The 19,275-nt window shown below is 36.1% G+C and overlaps 1 long non-coding RNA gene across 2 annotated transcripts in view; it reads left to right on the top strand.

Annotated features, from left to right (window-relative positions):
* LOC122702799 overlaps positions 1–19,275 on the top strand; it is a 460,764-nt gene that overhangs the window by 258,192 nt on the left and 183,297 nt on the right. The gene's annotated exons all lie outside the window — the stretch shown is intronic.

Genomic DNA, 19,275 nt, shown 5'->3' with positions numbered 1-19,275 from the left:
AGCCACATTCTCTCCAAGTACTGACAAACAAACAAACAAGTGAAAAATAAACAAAACAAATGAAGAAAAATCAGATAAATCCAGAGCTATGCCATGCATGCCAAAACTAAATTTTCATAGTGAAATGGGTGACATATTAAAAAAATAGGAGTTAATAAGAAAGCTATACATTTATAAGAAAGAAGAAATACTGGGAAGGGTAAACTTTTGGTGCTGCAAAAATGAGTGAAATATCCCCAGCTTTTTGATCCTTAAGTGTCTGTAGTGGCAGCAGTGGTGGTTGGGGTTTTAGAGAATGTTTCCATCATTAGGGTGTTGTAAGTGACTTGCTGCAGCATGTTGCACAGGGACCGGAACCTAATAAACACTTTATATGTTCGCATATGTATCCCTGTCCATCTTTTTGATTGAAAACAATCCTAGTGTAAAATACTAGTCTACTCTGCTCAATCAGTATGAATATATTTATATAGTCATGAGAATTATTTAATTTGTTTGATAATCTCATGTTTTGTTTATACTGAAAAATCATTAACTAAGAGACAGAGAAAACAGAAAAGTGGTTTGTTAAATTCATATTACCTACTGTTCTTTCTTTTCTCCTGTATTTTCTTCAAATTAATCAATTAAAATGCACAGATGTTCAATTAAAACTATAAAAATTTTCCATGGCTACAGATGTTTTGAAGCTGCATTGTTGAAAATTTAACATATCAAGTAATGATTCCCTCTCAGAAGAAATTAAATTAATGACTCTTTGCTAGATTATTTTCCATTTGATAAATTAAACAAAATTAGAGAAAAAAACCCGAGACTTACACTGTATGCTACATTTATTAATTAGCATGATAGGCTAACAAATATTAATATGAAAAGATGACAAAATGGAAAATGTGTCTTATTTTTCAAGTGAAATACCTTCAGGACTGCAGTTTATCTTATCAGCAAATGGTTATATGGTATAAATTATTAAAATTTACACCTGTAAATAGCAGACAAGTGACACATTTTGTCATTCCATGTAAAAGAGATGGTAGAGATGTGATTATTCAGGACTAATATAACATTTTTCTTCAGAGCTTTGTCCACCCCATGCATGATAGACAGTGACCCTTAAATAATTAAGTAGAAAAATAGGATTTTTTTCTTGGCTGTGTTGCTTTATCTACAAGAGAATTTATTTCTTTTTTTCCTTATTTCCAATTTGTTTAATTTTTGAAGGTCTGCCTACTTATTTATTTATTTATTTATTTTTCTTATGTTAAAACTAGTACCTGCTCATTACATTGGTCAGGGTCCTCTGGAGAAACAGACCAATAGGGGACACACACACACACACATGCATATATATAGAGAGAGTGGGAGATGAAGAGAGATTTATTTTATGGAATTGTCTCACATCATTGTAGGTACTGGAACTTCTGAAACTTGTAGGGTGAACTAGCAGGCTGGAAACTCAGGCAGGAACTGATGTTGCTACCTTGAGTCCAAAATCCACAGGGCAGGCCAGGCAGACTGGTAAGTCAGGCAGGTTTTCTACATTTCAGTCTTGAGAAAGAACTTTTTTCTTAGAGAAACCATAGTCTTTGCTCTTCAACTGATTGGATGAGGCCCACACGCATTATGGAGAGTAATCTGCTTTATTTGAAGCCTATGAATTATATATATTAATCATATTTTTAAAAAAATACCTTCACAGCAATATCTAGACTAGTGTTTGACCAAAACTGGTCACAATAGCCTAGCTGAGTTGACATATAAAATTGCCCATAACACTCATTAAAGAAATTCTAAAAAAGAAATTTTAAAGAAATTAGAAAAAAAAAAAAAAGACCTGAAAATGATGTTAGAAAAGCACTTAAAATCAACCCCCTACAAAGAATTTCTGCTACATTTCAATGAACACCCTGTCTTCCTCTTGTGTTTATATACCTTTTATTCTTCCAAAGTTAAGAAAATAGTGCTTATTCTACTTCATAACTTTTTATTTTCTTAAGAGAACAAACATTTTCTTAGTACATTACGATTATTTATTCTGGAATTCATATGTAATAGCTGCAGTATAATTAATTTAAGGACTCGTTGGACCCTTAGGTCTTCCATTTTAGAAGGACATTATATCTTTTCACACTTACCCTTTGAACATATTACTAAACATGCATTTGCTAGATAAAAATATGCACATTTTAGAACTTTGTGCATGCGTTGCTAAATTGCCTTCCAGAAATGTTATACCAGTTTGCATTCCTAATGGCAGTGTTTCAGAGGTCTCTTTCTCTCCCTCTTTTAAATAGTAGGTGTTGGAATGAAAAATATCCCAATCCAAAAGATTAAAAAAAGACATTTCATTGTTTTGTAACTTGAACTTTCTTGATTACTGCGGATGTTGAATGAATTTCTTAAATTTATTGAAATTTGTAGTTCTTTGTGAATTGTCTGAAAAGTGAAAGTCGCTCAGTCGTGTCCAACTCTTTGCGACCCCATGGACTATACAGTCTATGGAATTCTCCATGCCAGAATACTGGCATGGGTAGCCTTTCCCTTCTCCAGGGGATCTTCCTAACCCAGGGATCGAACCCAGACCTCCCACATTGCAGGCAGATTGTTTACCAGCTGAGCCTCTAGGAAATCCCAAGAATATTGGAGTGGGTAGCCTATCCCTTCTCCAGGGGATCTTCCCAACCCAGGAATCGAACCAGGGTCTCCTGCATTGCAGGTGGACTCTTTACTGGTTGAGCTACCAGGGAATCCCTGTGAATTGTCTATTTGCTTGATTTCCCCTAAGTTGTTTGTCATTTTCTTTCTACAAAAAGCTATATATAATATATAAATTTTGTAATTTTTTGCAAAATTTCCCCAAGTTAATCATTTGCCTTTTAATTTTTATTAAAATTTTTCATTTACTGACATTTTTGTTTTTCTTTTGTGTAGCAAATCCACCAGTATTTTCTGTTATAGCATGCTTTTTGTTTCATATATTATAGTTTTTCTAGCCCCAGAATGTATGCCTTCTGGGTTACTATCTTTTTCCCCTTCTTTTAAATGCTGAAGTTCACTTTGATATATGGTGTGAGACAGGGATTATTTTTAAATTTATGATTGTGTTTAAAATGCAACTTTTTATGTCCTTTTAAACATGAGAGATATTTAGACTTAAAAGGTTAGAAAGGAACAACTTATACACTTCACATCTGGTAGATCCAACATAGATCACAATGGCTCTGTGGCATTATTTGGTTTTCTGTCATAAAGCAGAGTTAAATGTAACAGTACTTGCCTGAGGCTTTCATATGTGTGAATGTGTATGTACAAGAGCATGAAAAAAACATGCCTATGGGATGACAATTATGATTCTAGGACCCATTTCCAGTGTGGAAATGGTTAGCTCACTAGCCACAAAGTTTTCACAGACTTGAAAATTTTTCTTCATGAACAATCCTGTATCTTTTAGTCAATGATCATACTTGGAGGAGGAAATGGCAACCCACTCCAGTATTCTTGCATGGAGAATCTCATGGACAGAGGAGCCTGGAGAGCTACAGTCCATGGGGTCAGAAAGAGCTGAGTACGACTCAGCAACTGAGCATATGCAATAATCACACGAACTCACTGAACACTAGACTACATGTTTTAACTGCAGGGATATGTATCAAGGCAGAATATGTCCAGGGGCAATAGACTACCAATGAGCAAATCTTGTAATCAATGAATAATTTGAGACAGAAAGTTTATGACAACACTCCCTAGTACAGTATAGTTATCACTGTTGCGTGCGTGTTTGTGTATGTCCCCATAGGAAATGTCTTCCATTTATTCTTTACAAAATTGTATATTATTGGGTAAACTGTCTGTAAGACACCATAGTGACTGAGATAAATCTTATAATAGAAATTTTTTTCCACATCTTAAAAACTCTCATCACTCTCATTTTCAATTTTTCATCACTAGATGTGGGAAAAGAAATAGTGACAGGAAATTTCAAATGAGCCATTTGAAGAGTCATCCTTTTCATGATTTCCAGAAACAGACTTAGTATTTTACCAATAAATTTCGTGGATTCACCAATTTACATTAGATCCATAGTCTCTCTTTTTGAGGTTACTTTTTCAGCGTTATCTTATAGTTTCTTTTTTTCTTTAAAATTTTTTTAATTGAAGTATAGTTAATTTATAATATTGTGTTGGTCTTAGGTTAGTTATATGTACAAATATGTATATAATTATATTATTTTTTCCTTGATTTTTTTCATTATAGTTTATTATAAGATATTGAATATATTAATAGTTCTCTATGCTATACAGTCGGAGAAGGCAATGGCGCCCCACTCCAGTACTCTTGCCTGGAAAATCCCATGGATGGAGGAGCCTGGTAGGCTGCAGTCCATGGGGTCGCGAAGAGTCAGACATGACTGAGCGACTTCACTTTCACTTTTCACTTTTATGCATTGGAGAAGGAAATGGCAACCCACTCCAGCGTTCTTGCCTGGAGAATCCCAGGGATGGGGTCGCACAGAGTCGGACATGACTGAAGTGACTTAGCAGTAGCAGTAGCATGCTATACAGTAAATCCTTGTTATCAGTTTATTTTTAATGTAGTGGAATTCCTTACTAATATTTGTAGATTTTGATTGTGTATTGCATTGTTTTAGACTTGAAATTTCTAGGAGATGGGGCTTGGGATTTTACATTTTCTTAAGCTCCCCATATGATTTATTTTATTGAAAATTTGAGAAGCATTAGACTGTTGTTTTGAGGTTTAGAATTAGTTTCTTCAGGAAATTTGTCATGAAATTGTATGAAAAGATAAATAAAAGGGCCTAACATAGTGGCGACCATGATGTAGTCATTGCATACTTATGTATTAAATTATGTATTTAATCTGGATATCAAAAATATTAGTAAACTGATATGTACTTGGTTCCACACTTTTGGCTGTTTCTAAGGAAGCTTTCATTTAAATACATATATTTTGCAGCGTATGCTTTATGTTACTAATCTCTATGAACATAACATTTAGAGGACAATGTTTATTGACTTTTTAGTGTGAATAGCTCATCAGTCTGTTAAAGACTCAATATTCTGAATATCCCAGGCACATAAATATCCACAACTACTACTTGCATTAAGTAACAGAATCACCATATATTTGCACAGCTGCTAAGTGGTTGTCTTAAAATTTAAAAAAAAAGTTCAGGTGTATGGAATTATTCAAATTATGTTAATATTCAGAGGTTTATACCAAAATAAGAAGATGCCACCTTGTGGTATAAAAAGATTATTTACCATGTATGTAATATGTAGTTGACAGATCTTTCAAATAACATGTGGTTGATAAACCTATTTGAATAAATGTGAAAAGAAGCTAAAATGCTCATGCTCATAATCAAATGTTTTAATTCAGTAACTACATCACAAATAGAAAGATCTCATGGGGAAAATTATGTGGAAGTGTATTGCTTTATAAAAGCAGTGTCTATCAGCAGTGTACAATAGCCACATAGAAATTAAAAAGGAGCATTTCAGTAATATTTAATATGATAAAATAAACTCAGAACATATATGTTTAAATTAACTTTGTGTTCCTTTTTTAAGAACAACTGCTATATTTTGTTCCTTTAGGTATAAATAGTAACATTATGGTTTAATTTTAATGAGTTTAAAGATAATGTTTTGACTCTGAATAATGTTTATTCATGTTGTAATGATGATTTGTTAAAAAGACAAAGATTATTTTAGATGAATTATGGTCTATGGCGTTTTCCTAGATGGTAGTTCATTGTATCAAATTACCCTAGAATTTTTGGGATGAATTAATCTTGGAAACCATGTAATCCAATAGCCCCTATTTTATAGGTTGTAAACTGAGGTACAGAGATGCTATTTGAGTTATCCAGGAGCTTCTTCTTCCTCAGAGATTGACTTTCTTCATCCTGTGCTCTTTGTACTTCCCATTTTGCATTTGAATTGGTGTCTTATATTGAACAGCTTTGTTTCTCAGAGAAAGAATAGAAGAGAACACATTTCTCTCCTCTGAACCTTTCATTAAATGTTTATTCTGTTGCATTTTTCTATAAGCATTTTTATATTGCCATTTTCTCCTCTTATTAGAATACTTAATATAGTTCCAAATAGTGCATAATTGAAAACAGTTTATCATATCCATTTTTATTTATTAGTGTAATAGTATGCCTGCAATCTGGTGGCAGGAAAGTACTGCACTATTTTACTGTAATTTATCCCATTTTAAATGTTCATTTGGGTCTATGAAATTGCATAATACGTTTCAGAAAAACATTCTCCTAGTGTGTGCTGGGAAAAACCTCAAACATCAGAATTCATTTAGAAAATTTTGTAGGAACAATATTGTGGGATATTCCAAATTTCAAAGTTAAATGGATCAATCAGCTGGTCATTTTAAAGATTTTGAAAATTTGTGCATATGTGAGAGCTCACCAAGATCTTGTCTGTAGACAGTTATCCATGACAAATGACAAAAGAAGGTACCAGAGATTCTTGCTATTGAAATTTTAGAGGAGCAAGAACAACTGGGTTTCTGGATTTATAAGGAAAAGCGTCACAGATAGAATTATATTTAAATGGAATATTGAGGACAAAGAATTCAGATAATTAGGTTGTAGTGGGGGTGGACATTTTAGGGAGAAATGGTGTGCCCTAAGACTCTTTTTCTTTAGGACATAGAGAATAGAAATTTTCTTAGAGGTTTAAGGTGGAGGGGCACTTTAAAAGCTAAGACAATTGAGGATATTAAATGATGAACTGAAAATATTTAGCATTTTTTCTGTATTTATTGAAAGCCATGGTAATTTTTGGTAAGACCTAGTTTCCCCCACAGTAAGTCTCTTCCACCAGGAAGCTTCCATAAGCCATTTATCGTTATCCCTCAAAGGGGAGACGGAATGAAAACCACAGTCACAGAAAGCTAATCAAACCGATCACATGGACCACAGCCTTGTCTAACTCAATGAAACTATGAAGCCATGCCACGTAGGGCCACCCAAAATGGATGGGTCATGGTGGAGATTGCTGACAAAACGTGGTCCACTGGATAAGGTAATGGCAAACCACTACAATATTCTTGCCTTGAGAACCCCACGAACAATATGAAAAGGCAAAAAGATATGACGCTGAAAGATGAACTCCCCGCTTTGGTAGGTGCCCAATATACCACTGGAGAAGAGTGGAGAAATAACACCAGAAAGAATGAAGAGACAGAGCCAAAGTGAAAACAACATCCAGTTGTGGATGTGACTGATTATGGAAGTAAAGTCTGATGCTGTAAGAACAATATTGCATAGGAACCTGGAATGTTAGGTCCGTGAATCAAGGTAAATTGAAAGTGGTCAACCAGGAGATGGCAAGAGTGAACATCGACATTTTAGGGTCAGTGAATTAAGATGGACTGGAATGGGTGAATTTAACTCAGATGACTATTACATTTACTACTGTGGGCAAGAATCCCTTAGAAGAAATGGAGTAGCCCTCATAGTCAACAAGAGTCCAAAATGCAGTATTTGGGTGCAAGCTCAAAAATGACAGAATGATCTCTGTTTGTTTCCAAAGCAAACCATTCAATATCACAGTAATCCAAGTCTATGCCCAATCACTAATGCCAAAGAAGCTGAAGCTGAATGGTTCTATGAAGACCTACAAGACTTTCTAGAATTAATGCCCGCAAAAGATGTCCTTTTCATTATAGGAGACTGGAATGCAAGAGTAGGAAATTAAGAGATAGCTCGAGTATCAGGCAAATTTGGCTTTAGAGTACAAAACGAAGCAGGTCAAAGGCTAACAGAGTTTTGCCAAGAGAACTCACTGGTCATAGCAAACACCCTCTTCCAATAACACAAGGGAAGACTCTACACAAGGACATCACCAGATGGTCAATACCAAAATAATATTGATTGTGTTCTTTGAAGCCAAAGATGGAGAAGCTCTATAAAGTCAGCAAAAACAAGACCAGGAGCTGACTGTGGCTCAGATCATGAACACCTTATTGCCAAATTCAGACTTAAATTGAAGAAAGAGAGTAGGGAAAACCACTAGAACATTCAGGTATGACCTAAATCAAATCACTTATGATTATACAGTGGAAGTAAGAAATAGATTCAAGGGATTAGATCTGATAGAGTGCCTGAAGAACTATGGATAAACATTAGTGACATTATACAGGAGGCAGTGATCAAGACCATCGCCAAGAAAAAGAAATGCAAAAAGGCAAATGGTTGTCTTAGGAGGCCTTATAAACAGCTATGAAAAGAAGAGAAGTGAAAGAATAGGAGTAAAGGAAGATACACCCATTTGAATGCAGAGTTCCAAAGAATAGCACGGAGAGATAAGAAAGCCTGCCTCAGTGATCAATGCAAAGAGATGAGGAAAACAATAGAATGGGAAAGACTAGGGATCTCTTCAAGAAAATTAGTGATACCAAGGGAACATTTCACGCACAGATGGGCTCAATAAAGGACAGAAATGGTATGGACCTATGAGAAGCAGAAGATATTAAGAAGAGGTGGCAAGAATACACAGAAGAACTGTACAAAAAAAGATCTTCACGACCCAGATAACCATGATGGTGTGATCACTCACCTAGAGCCAGACTTCCTGGAATGCAAAGTCAAGTGGGCCTTAGAAAGCATCACTACGAACAAAGCTAGTGGAGGTCATGGAATTCCAGTTGAGTTATTTCAGATCCTAAAAGATGATGCTGTGAAAGTGCTGCACTCAATATGCCAGCAAATCTGGAAGACTTAGCAGTGGCCACAGAACTGGAAAAGGTCAGTTTTCATTCCAATCCCAAAGAAAGGCAATGCCAAAGAATGTTCAAACTACCACACAATTGCACTCATCTCATATGCTAGCAAAGTAAGGCTCAAAATTCTCCAAGCCAGCCTTAAACAGTACATGAACTGTGAACTTCCAGATGTTCAAGCTGGACTTAGAAAAGGCAGAGGAACCAGAGATCAAATTGCCAACATCTGCTGGATCATTGAAAAAGCAAGAGAGTTCCAGAAAAACATCTACTTTTGCTTTATTGACTACACCAAAGCCTTTGACTGTGGATCACAATAAACTGTGGAAAATTTTGAAAGAGGTGGGAATACCTGACCACCTGACCTGCCTCTTGAGAAATCTGTATGCAGGTCAGGAAGCAACAGTTAGAACTGGACATGGAACAACAGACTGGTTCCAAATTGGGAAATGAGCATGTCAAGGCTGTATATTGTCACCCTGTTTATTTAAATTATATGCAGTTTATATCATGCAAAATGCCAGGCTGGATGAAGCACAAGCTGGAATCAAGATTGCAGGAAGAAATATCAGTAACCTCAGATATGCAGATAACACCACCCTTATGGCAGAAAGCAAAGAACTAAAGAGCCCCTTGATGAAAGTGAAAGAGGAGAGTGAAAAAGTTGGCTTAAAACTCAACATTCAGAAAACTAAGATCATGGCATCTGGTCTCATCACTTCATGGCAAATAGATGGGGAAACAATGGAAACAGTGAGAGACTTTATTTTTGGGGGCTCCAAAATCATTGCAGCTGTGAAATTGAAAAGATACTTGCTCCTTGGAAGAAAAGTTATGACCAACCTAGACAGCATATTAAAAAGCAGAGACATTACTTCACCAACAAAGGTCCGTCTAGTCAAAGCCATGGTTTTTCCAGTAGTCATGTATGGATGTGAGAGTTAGACTATAAGAAAGCTGAGTGCTGAAGAATTGATGCTTCTCAACTGCAGTGTTGGAGCAAACTCTTGAGAGTCCCTTGGACTGCAAGGAGATCCAACCTGTCAGTCCTAAGGGAAATCAGTCCTGAACATTCATTGGAAGGACTAAGGCTGAAGTTGAAACTCCAGTCCTTTGGCCACCTGATGCGAAGAACTGACTCACTGAAAAAGACCCTGATACTGGGAAGGATTGGGGGCGGGAGGAGAAGGGGACGATAGGTGATGAGATGGTTGGATGGCATCACCGACACAATGGAAATGAGTTTGAGTAGGCTACAGAAGTTGGTGATGGAAATGGAAGCCTGGTGTGCTGCAGTCCATGGGGTTGCAATGAGTCGGACATAGCTGAGCGACTGAACTACACTAATAAGACATTATGAAATGCAGTGATATTTATATTTTAGGATATATATGTGTGTAAGTATGTGTGTGTTTGTATGTGTGTATGTATATATACAGATATACTCTTAGCTACACTTTTCTGTATTATTTCTGCTTTAATAATTTTTTGAGCTTCCCCCTATGAATTAGTATCTTATCAATCTTTAAATATGCTATACATAGATTCTTCAAAAGCAAACTCTGCTTTTAGAGTAAGCAACTCAATACATATATCTATCAACTATTCTATCAATTCTTCATGTTACTATTGTTTTAATTATAATAGTCCAGTTCTCCATTGTGAAATTTTTCATGATCAGCCAAGATGTATTAAAATCTATTATGACAACTTCTTTCCCTTTTTCATCTTATGTTCGTCTCCTTGTTTTACATTTGAATGTTTTATTATTTGACATGTAAGGTTTCATGGCTGCTATATTTTTCTCATAACTTTTATCAATATAAAATACTGTACTTTCATCCCGTTTTATGTTTCTTACCTTCAAAGCTGCATTATCCTGTTAGCATTGCCACCTTTACTTTCATGTAATTTGTATCTGCTTGAGAAATCTCTACTCACTTTTTTATTTTTAGCATTTACCTGCACTTCCAAATTAGATCTATCATAGTAGCAGCATACAAAGTGTGTCTTTTCAGTCAAACTGGTCGTTTTCCAGCTATTTCCAATTTTTTTCAAAAGTGATAAGTTGGTCTTTTTTGTGACTATCTTCCTTTTTATGTTTTATTTCGTTCAGCTTTTGTATTTCTGTACTTTTTGTTGCCTTTGTTTTGTTTGCTATTGTTTTCATGAATTATGCTTTCATCTTCTGTAATTATTAGTGAAGTGGATATCTTGATACTGTCCCTACTCGTTTTTCAAAATATCCACCTTGCATTTTTCTAAGTATTACAGTGTAGAAAGAGGGACTTCTCCATCAATCCAGTGGTTAAAACCATGTGCTTCCAATGCAGGGGTTGCAGATTCAATCCCTGGTGGGGGAACTAAGATCCCACGTTCTGTGTGGTACGGCAAAACAAAAGTATAGAAGGAAACAATATCTTGTGTTTATCCAAAGCAAATGCTTTTATAGACCCTTCCCCATCCCCTATTCTCTCTTTGTTCCTATCCAAAGGGATGATGGACTTTGACGGTTAGCATTAAATTATTTTTATATCAGATATATTCTTTTGTAAGTATTTTTTTTAATTTGCATTTAGATTTGAAAATATATATTTTGCAACAGTGATGTAAGGCTAACAGATTTTTAAATTGTTTCAGAGCTCATCACTAAATTGTATATCCTAGCTTTCCTATTCATGAGGTTTTTAATTTTAATTCAAGTTTTAGTAGTCTTTTCATCCCACTTTCTTTTCCTTTTGCCTCAAATGTTCCTTATTTTTATGGTATATTGAGGCTGGCTTACAGTTTCCTAAAATTGTTTCCTGGTTTTTATAAGAGAGAGAAATATCTAAAACATGAGTGATATTTTCTTGTTTTACCATATTTAATCACAGGTCCTTTGTTGTTTTATTTCTCTTACATTCACTCAAATGAGAACTTTTTTCCAGATTCATTACCTTCCATTTCCCCCACCTTGCACCTTTATCCATACTATTGGATAATTTAACATGTTCATTTTGCTTCCTAATTTCTAATGCCCATGAACATTTACATAGTCTATTCCTGCCGCCTTCTCCTGACTGCACCACCCACCCCAAAATAATGGAGTTAACTGAAACTATAACCTTCAGGATTCATCGAGGGCAGTATTCTTCCAGTTCTTTCTACCACACTTCATTTGTGAGTACAGTATCTCCCAGGATGCAACGTGCTGTAATTATCCTCCCACCCCTTTTCCTCAACTATTATTTTCTGAGAGTTTTTCCTATCTGGGTAGCATAAAAACATGAGTGAACAGGAAGAGAATATAATATTCTGTCTGCCTGAAAATCAGCACCCATTTTGAACAGAATGGCTGTTCAGTTTCCTGTTTATTAAGGGATCTGAATCTCTGAGCTGAGCTGTGCAACAGACAATGGGAACCTAAAAAAATTACCCACTGCTCTTTCAAGGTGGTAGACTTTTCTGTTCTATGAGGTGATGCTTGGATAGGCCACTGACTGTTTTCTCACTCTTGATGCATCAGCCTTATAATCACTCTGAATTTTTCCCAGATTTCTGGCACTGAGTTTCCTGTCAGTCTTATTAGAGTTTTTCATTTTCATGTGTATGTTATTGACAATTGGGAGAGGCAGTGCCAGGGGATGGTGGCCAGATGCCATTTTATACCAGAAGTCCTCTATTATCTACTTTTAATAGTTATAAATAATGAGTGCATTTGTTGGAAGCACTTTCACTCATTCCAGCAAACCCTGGGACCAGTTTTCTCAGCAATTGATTAAATTCAACACCTACTATGTGCATTTTCAAAAATATGCCCAGTAGTAGAAATAAGAAATAGTTTTTGCTCTAGAGTATTTTGACTAGGACTATAGTCTACCCAGGTGGCACAGTGGTAAAGAATCTGCTTGCAATGCAGGAGACCAGGGTTCAGTCTCTGGTTCAAGAAGATCCCTTGGCGAAGGGAATGGCAACCCACTCCAGTATTCTTGCCTGGAGAATTCCATGGACAGAGGAGCCCGGTAGGCTACAGTCCATGCGGTCACAAAGAGTTGGACACAACTGAACGACTAACATACACATGCATATAATAAAGTTAAATTGAAAGGTCTGTAGTACAACAGAGTCAAAGCAATTTTTCACCTCGGGAAATTAGAAAGGCTATTCAGAGAAGATGGATACAGGGAAGTGAATCTTGGGAGGTATGAATAGATAGTCAGAGGCTGGATAAGGAAGTCAGGCATCCTGAGCAAAAGAAGAAATAGAAAGTGAAGATAGGGTGCAGGTGATGAACCTGAAGAGGTTTGTGAGACCACCATTTGTGTGGATGGATTGAATGAGGATGGCTCAACGATGGGATAATTGATATTAGAGCAATTAAAATCAGCTAAGCAAATAAAGATGGGAGAATGAAGTCAAACCGCAGCAGCAGAATTGGAGAGGAAATGGCCGATTTACAAGTCTGAAGTGGAGAGGGAGAGGAGGAAGGAGTGCATAGTTTGAAGACTCGATCTTCTGATCTGCCAATCATGTACAGGCACATGTGTGATGCAGTGGCTAAAATGATTGTATGTATGAATTAGCCATTTCTTTTTTCATCATTTACTGATCAACTTTTTGCTTGCTTTAAGTTATCACTCATGTGTTTGTATTGTGATCAAGTAAACCTACTTATTTTAACATGCTCTTTTTGCAGTAGTACTAATATCTTTCTTATTGTGCCAAATAGTTACATTTCTAGTGATGGGAAAACTAAAGCATAAATTGGATTTGGCATAAATCTTGAGGAATCCCTGAGAAAACTAGTTGGGTAACTAATCCTATTTTTATTTCCCAACTAACACCCTTTTCACCAGAGTTATCTACTTTCATGCTCTAAAGTCCTATAACTCTCTGAAAGCTTGTGATCATTTACAAATTAAAGTGGATGGCATTTTGTACCTTTGTTATATTTGCAATGAGTCCTAATTTCAATGAATATATTTCTTTATGTACTTCATATAGGTGTGATTAAAATGAATCATGAGAGACAACGTAGAATTATTTCCCTAAAGTTTTGGGGAAGCTAATAATCTATTCAGAGAACCAAATGGTATTATCCAAGTGAAAATACTATTTATCCCCCAAAGGAATTTATACTTATTACCCACAATTCAGTTAGATTTGATTTTCATGTTTGAATTTCTTCCCCAATATCATTTCTCTTTTATTCAAGTGAAAAAAATTCCTAAGCTGTATTACTGAGAACTTTACTACTAATGGAAAAGTAAACAGTAAAACAAAAATCCTTAATATATATTAGAATTATTCCAACGACTTAAAGTACTCATTTATAAACTTGTGATACATTTGTAGGTTTCTAAAGCTAGGAATGAAATCTCCACTTGCTTCAGTCAAATAATTTTTAGCGAGGTACTAGAAATGTATATATATATAGATATATATATATATGTAAACCAGATTTAATAGTATGGTAATGTGCATCATGAGAAATGGCATTCTTCTCACATTCTCACTAGAGGGATAAAGATTTTTAGAAAATACTTGAACTGTGATATTCAGTCCAGAAATTAAGACTAAAATGTTTAGTGATGCACTTGTATTAATTTAAAAATGTAAGTTTTTATCCAATATATAGTCTTTGTTTTCAAATATTTAAAAACTCTAATAAAGATTCTAACCCAGTTGTAATCAGCTACCATCGATATGCAGAGGACGGCTTGCATTTTTCTCTTTGCATTGAGAGGCAATCCTTAAAGCACTGAAGACCAAGCTGTACTTGAAAATGGCTGAGATTTACTTGTGCTTAGATCTTTTCTGTTCCTCCTCAATTTTCAAGACATGCTTTCATTTGATAAGGATGCGTTGGAATCTGAATTTTAACATGTAGTTGTGTGCATTTAGGCATGCAAATATACACATGTATATTATTTTGCTTTTATAGTAATTATTTTCACTTATGAAATTCCAAATTCGATGTTAAATATTGAATATTTTGGTTAAGTGACAGCTTGTGCTAGCTTTAGGATATTCCTGCTTGATAATTATTCATGAGAAGAACAGCTGAAAACAAACTAGTTATACACCTTGGCAAATTACTGTGATTGTAATTCTGTGAAATTTCCCCATGGCCATGTGACTTTATTATAAGTACTCTAACAGTGCAGATGTCCAGAATGTTGTCGTTGTCACAAACGTTATTCCTGTATTCAAAGTTTTTGAATTACTCTTTACTGCTTTGGAGAAAACGTGAGGGAGGAGATGAGACATGCAATATGTATGATAGAGCATATGCAACTCTTTTCAGCTCCCACCCTCCCTTGGTTTGGAGTGGGCACGGTGCTTATATACCACGTTCCTGTAAAATACAGAAACAGTGGCATTTTTGTGAAATATAGATATGATGAAAACACTTCCTATTAAATGTTAAGAAAAAGGAAAAATAGCCCCAATTTATCATCCTTCAAAAAAAATTCAGCCGAAAATCAAATGTTATTTCCCTACTCTCCTTCTCCCTTTCAGTTCCTTCCCCATATGGTTCCTGAAATGTTCCTCCATTTAAATGGATTTTAAAGCTCATTCCTTATAGTTCCTAGAGCATTCATTGCTTTTGAGAAAAAAAAAGAAAAACATTTTAGCATGTGCTATTTTTGTTATTCTAATTAGCAAAAACAGCTGGTCCTGTGCAGCTCAGACTGTAGTCTTTTTCAACACATTGTTCAGATTTTTTTTTTTTCTCCTCTTCTGTCAAGCTACAGGCTACCACCTCTCCTCTTCCCACACAAATCAACCCCCAAAACACCTGCACACACAACCTTAAATATCACCTACATCTGCCGTGAAAGGAAAAGGAAACAGCCTCTTCTTCCTGGTGGCTTGGCAGGGCCCACAGACCAGATTATACAGAAGGTGAACCAAAGTCATTCTCAAGGTACTCACCTCCCCATTGATTTTTACATTCCCTAAGCACTTTGTTGTCTCAAAAGTACAGCTGTCTTATAGTTTTTTTTGTTTTCTTTCTTTTTTCCCCCTCAACTCCTGGCGAATGGAAGTAGCCTCTTACAGAATCAGAGGTTGAAAAATTGAATAATCAAACCTTACTCACAATTTGGTATCTATCAAAGGCATGTGACTGCCAATGATCATTGAAGCTGATCAAAGTCACACTCTGTTGCCATGGCAACGAATCCCCATTTTGTTTATGTGGAGGGGTACGCACCACAGGAGAATCATGCTGAGACGAATTAAATTTGTGTTGTTGAGAAATTAACATGTGGGATGTTTAGGAGTGAGTTGAGTGGGTGCTTATCAATGTGATTTTTTTCTTCACAAGGGAGGTGATGAGGACAAAACACTATCTGTGGAGGGTGTCATTGTGGAAGATTCCAACAAAATACTGGAATGTCTCAATAGTGCATTTCTAAGGTGAAGCACAGATGTGAGGTGATAGTTTTTATTTGGTTTTGTCACTGACACATTTTGTGAGCTTAAGTATTTCCAGACTCTTTGGTTCATCTTCTGTTTTACAAATTAAAAAAAAAAAAAAGATTGCAAGAGGATGCCTCTTTCAAAGTTTAAATTTGTTTATTCTGTGAGCTGGAAACAATTCTTAATCCAATACCACTAATCTGCAAAGGAATTTCTAGTATGATTAGTCTGTTTTAATTTTCACTGATTCTAGAACCTACCTTAGCCAAACCTAGGGGTTGAATTAAGCTCTTTGAGTTTTAGTTTGGAAGATATTACCTAGTCATGAAATTGATATGTCATTAAAAATTTTTTTCCCCTGATTTTTGGCACTTCATGCTGTTTCAAAAATTTTTTAAATTCTTATTGATGTATTTATTTATTTAATTATAGTTGATTTACAATATTGTGTGAGACTCAGGTGTACAGCAAAGTGATTTAGTTATATATATGTGTGTATATATACACACACATGTGTATATTCATTTTCAGATTCTTTACCATTATAAGATATTGATATGATATTGAATATAAATCCCTGTGCTATAAAGTAGGTCCTAATGGTTATCTATTTTATATATAGTGTTATCTATCTGTTAATCCCTGATGCTGAAGCTGAAACTCCAGTACTTTGGTCACCTCATGTGAAGAGTTGACTTCAGGAAAAGACCCTGATGCTGGGAGGGGTTGGGGTCAGGAGGAGAAGGGGACAACAGAGGATGAGATGGCTGGATGGCATCACCGAACTCCGGGAGCTGGTGATGGACAGGGAGGCCTGGCGTGCTGCGATTCATGGGGTCGCAAAGAGTCGGACATGACTGAGCGACCGAACTGATTTGAACTGATCTGTTAATCCCATACTCTTATTTTATCCCTCCCCCTCCTTTTCTCCTTTGGTAACTGTAAGTTTGCTTTCTATGTCCCTGGGTCTGTTTGTAATATTTTATAACAAATTATAGTCTGTTTTTTGAAGGAAACACAATAGAGTTGGGTTATTTTAACTTTTTATCACCTTGGAACACTAGCATTCCTTGCCACTTGGCCCATGGAAAATCCATGCCTGATTCTCCTGCCATTTCCTCTTACTCAACCTTCTGCTTCATGTAGCCTCCATGTCAAAAGCTCGCCCCATAATCCTTATCCATGTGAAGCTATCATTTTCCTCGTCTCCTCCAGAAGCCACTGGGAACTGTTTACTAATATTTTCTGAAACAAACAAGAATATCATGTGTCCAAATACTGGTTTCTTTCAGTTGCACTTGCTGTTTTGGCTTTCTGCCTCTTTATACTTCTCTCATTATTATTCAAAATATGAATTCCGCAAATATTTGAAGTCACTGCCTCTTTCAAGGCTGTTCTGACATGTAAGATGCAATCCCAGTCTGCGAGTTTATAATCTTGTTACGAGAAAGGGAAAGAAACCAACACTCACTGACAGTCTCTTCCCTGTCAGCACCCTTGCTCAGCACTTGATGCATTTATACCTTCTTAAATCTTTACAGACACTGGTGATGAGCAATACCCTTTTTGTTCAAGTGCAGAAACTGAATCTTGGAGGGATTAGGCAGCTTGTATAGGGACATGTAATGGCCGATTGCCCCTAAGGTTTAGAGTTCATGATACATGTTTTTTGTTTTGTTTTTTCCACTTCGAGTGTTAAGACAGATATACATCAGTACCACACAAGATGCAAAGAAATGAATATATTACATGAGTGTTAATGACAGTTCCTGCTTCAGAAGTGAAAAATAAGAAGAGACCTCTTCTATCCAAGATGGTTAGTGAGGGTATAATTCTGAGAAGGTGGAAGCTTTTGAGTAAGGCCTTGAGAAATGCAGCATTTACTGGGTGAAGAGAACAGAGAAGCTGTGTGACTTGCCCTCTGTCACTCTAGGTCCAGGCTCAGAACAAACAGGGATAAAATCTTCATGGGTTTTTGTTTTTGTGTTCCTCTGCCTTCCCCGTGAATAATGTTCATTCATAATTTCCAGCTGGGGGGGTTGCTGCTTTTTTATTTTTAATACCTGAATTGCTTATCCAAAAAAAAAAAAAAAAGGTATTCTAGGGTAGGATATGGTGGATGATGTACTCCTATTTTATTGAGCTATAAGGCCCTCGGAACACATAAGCTTTGTTGGTCAAATTAGAGTCAATAAAGAACTGGTACAGACAGCCTTCTACAATTCTGTATTGTATATGCTAATCAAGGATACTGAGAAATGAGATTCAGACAGAATCATTAACCATCATTTTACTATTTGCTTCAAATCTTTCTCCTACCAAGTTTATATGACCTGCTAACATTACAGTGAGTCTCTTTTCTGATTGCTGGAGGTGTTATTTAGAAAAAACAGAATCTGGAATTAGAAAATATGCCAAATTATCTGTTAGAGATGATTAAGGCAGGAACTGAGGGGTCATAGGTTTCTATACCAGCCACTTAGGGGTGTACCTCTTTGAAGGCAGTGAGTGGTCTTTCTAATTCCTCATTTCCTCATCTCTACACAAAGAATGATAGCAACGTGATTATCACTAGAATAATGAAGTATTGAGTCATTCCTGTGTCATCTTTAACTGAGTTCATATTAATTCACTACAAGAGCTTTACTGAGGTCATTTTGTTAAGAAAATCATCTTGTCCCCCAAAGAGGTCCAATGTGCATTCCTCTCCTTGGAGAAGCAAGAGGCTTCACACTTCCTGTTTCCTCCACTCGGCGGTGTGTGGAGGCCTCCCGTGGAGAGCTTTGTGCATGTCCAGACTCTATCATCTGGTGGGAACCTTTCTCCCACAGGAAGTTTTTGTGTGTGTGTGTGTGTGTGTAAGACTTCAGGGAAAATATATTCAGGATATTTTTCTCTTTAAAAAAAAAAACACCAACATTTATTTATTTATTTGACTCCACCGGGTCTTAGTTGAGGCATGTGTGATCTTCGTTGTGGCATGTGGAATCTTTAGTCATGGCATGTGGGCTCTAGTTTGCTGACCAGGGATCGAACCCAAGCCCCAGGAGTCTTTAGCCCCTGGGCCACCAGGGTAATCCCTGGAGATTTTTTTCT

The sequence above is a fragment of the Cervus elaphus genome, chromosome 11 (assembly GCF_910594005.1).
Source record: "Cervus elaphus chromosome 11, mCerEla1.1, whole genome shotgun sequence".
Taxonomy (NCBI): domain Eukaryota; kingdom Metazoa; phylum Chordata; class Mammalia; order Artiodactyla; family Cervidae; genus Cervus; species Cervus elaphus.
This window is presented reverse-complemented; position numbering and strand designations above follow the sequence as displayed.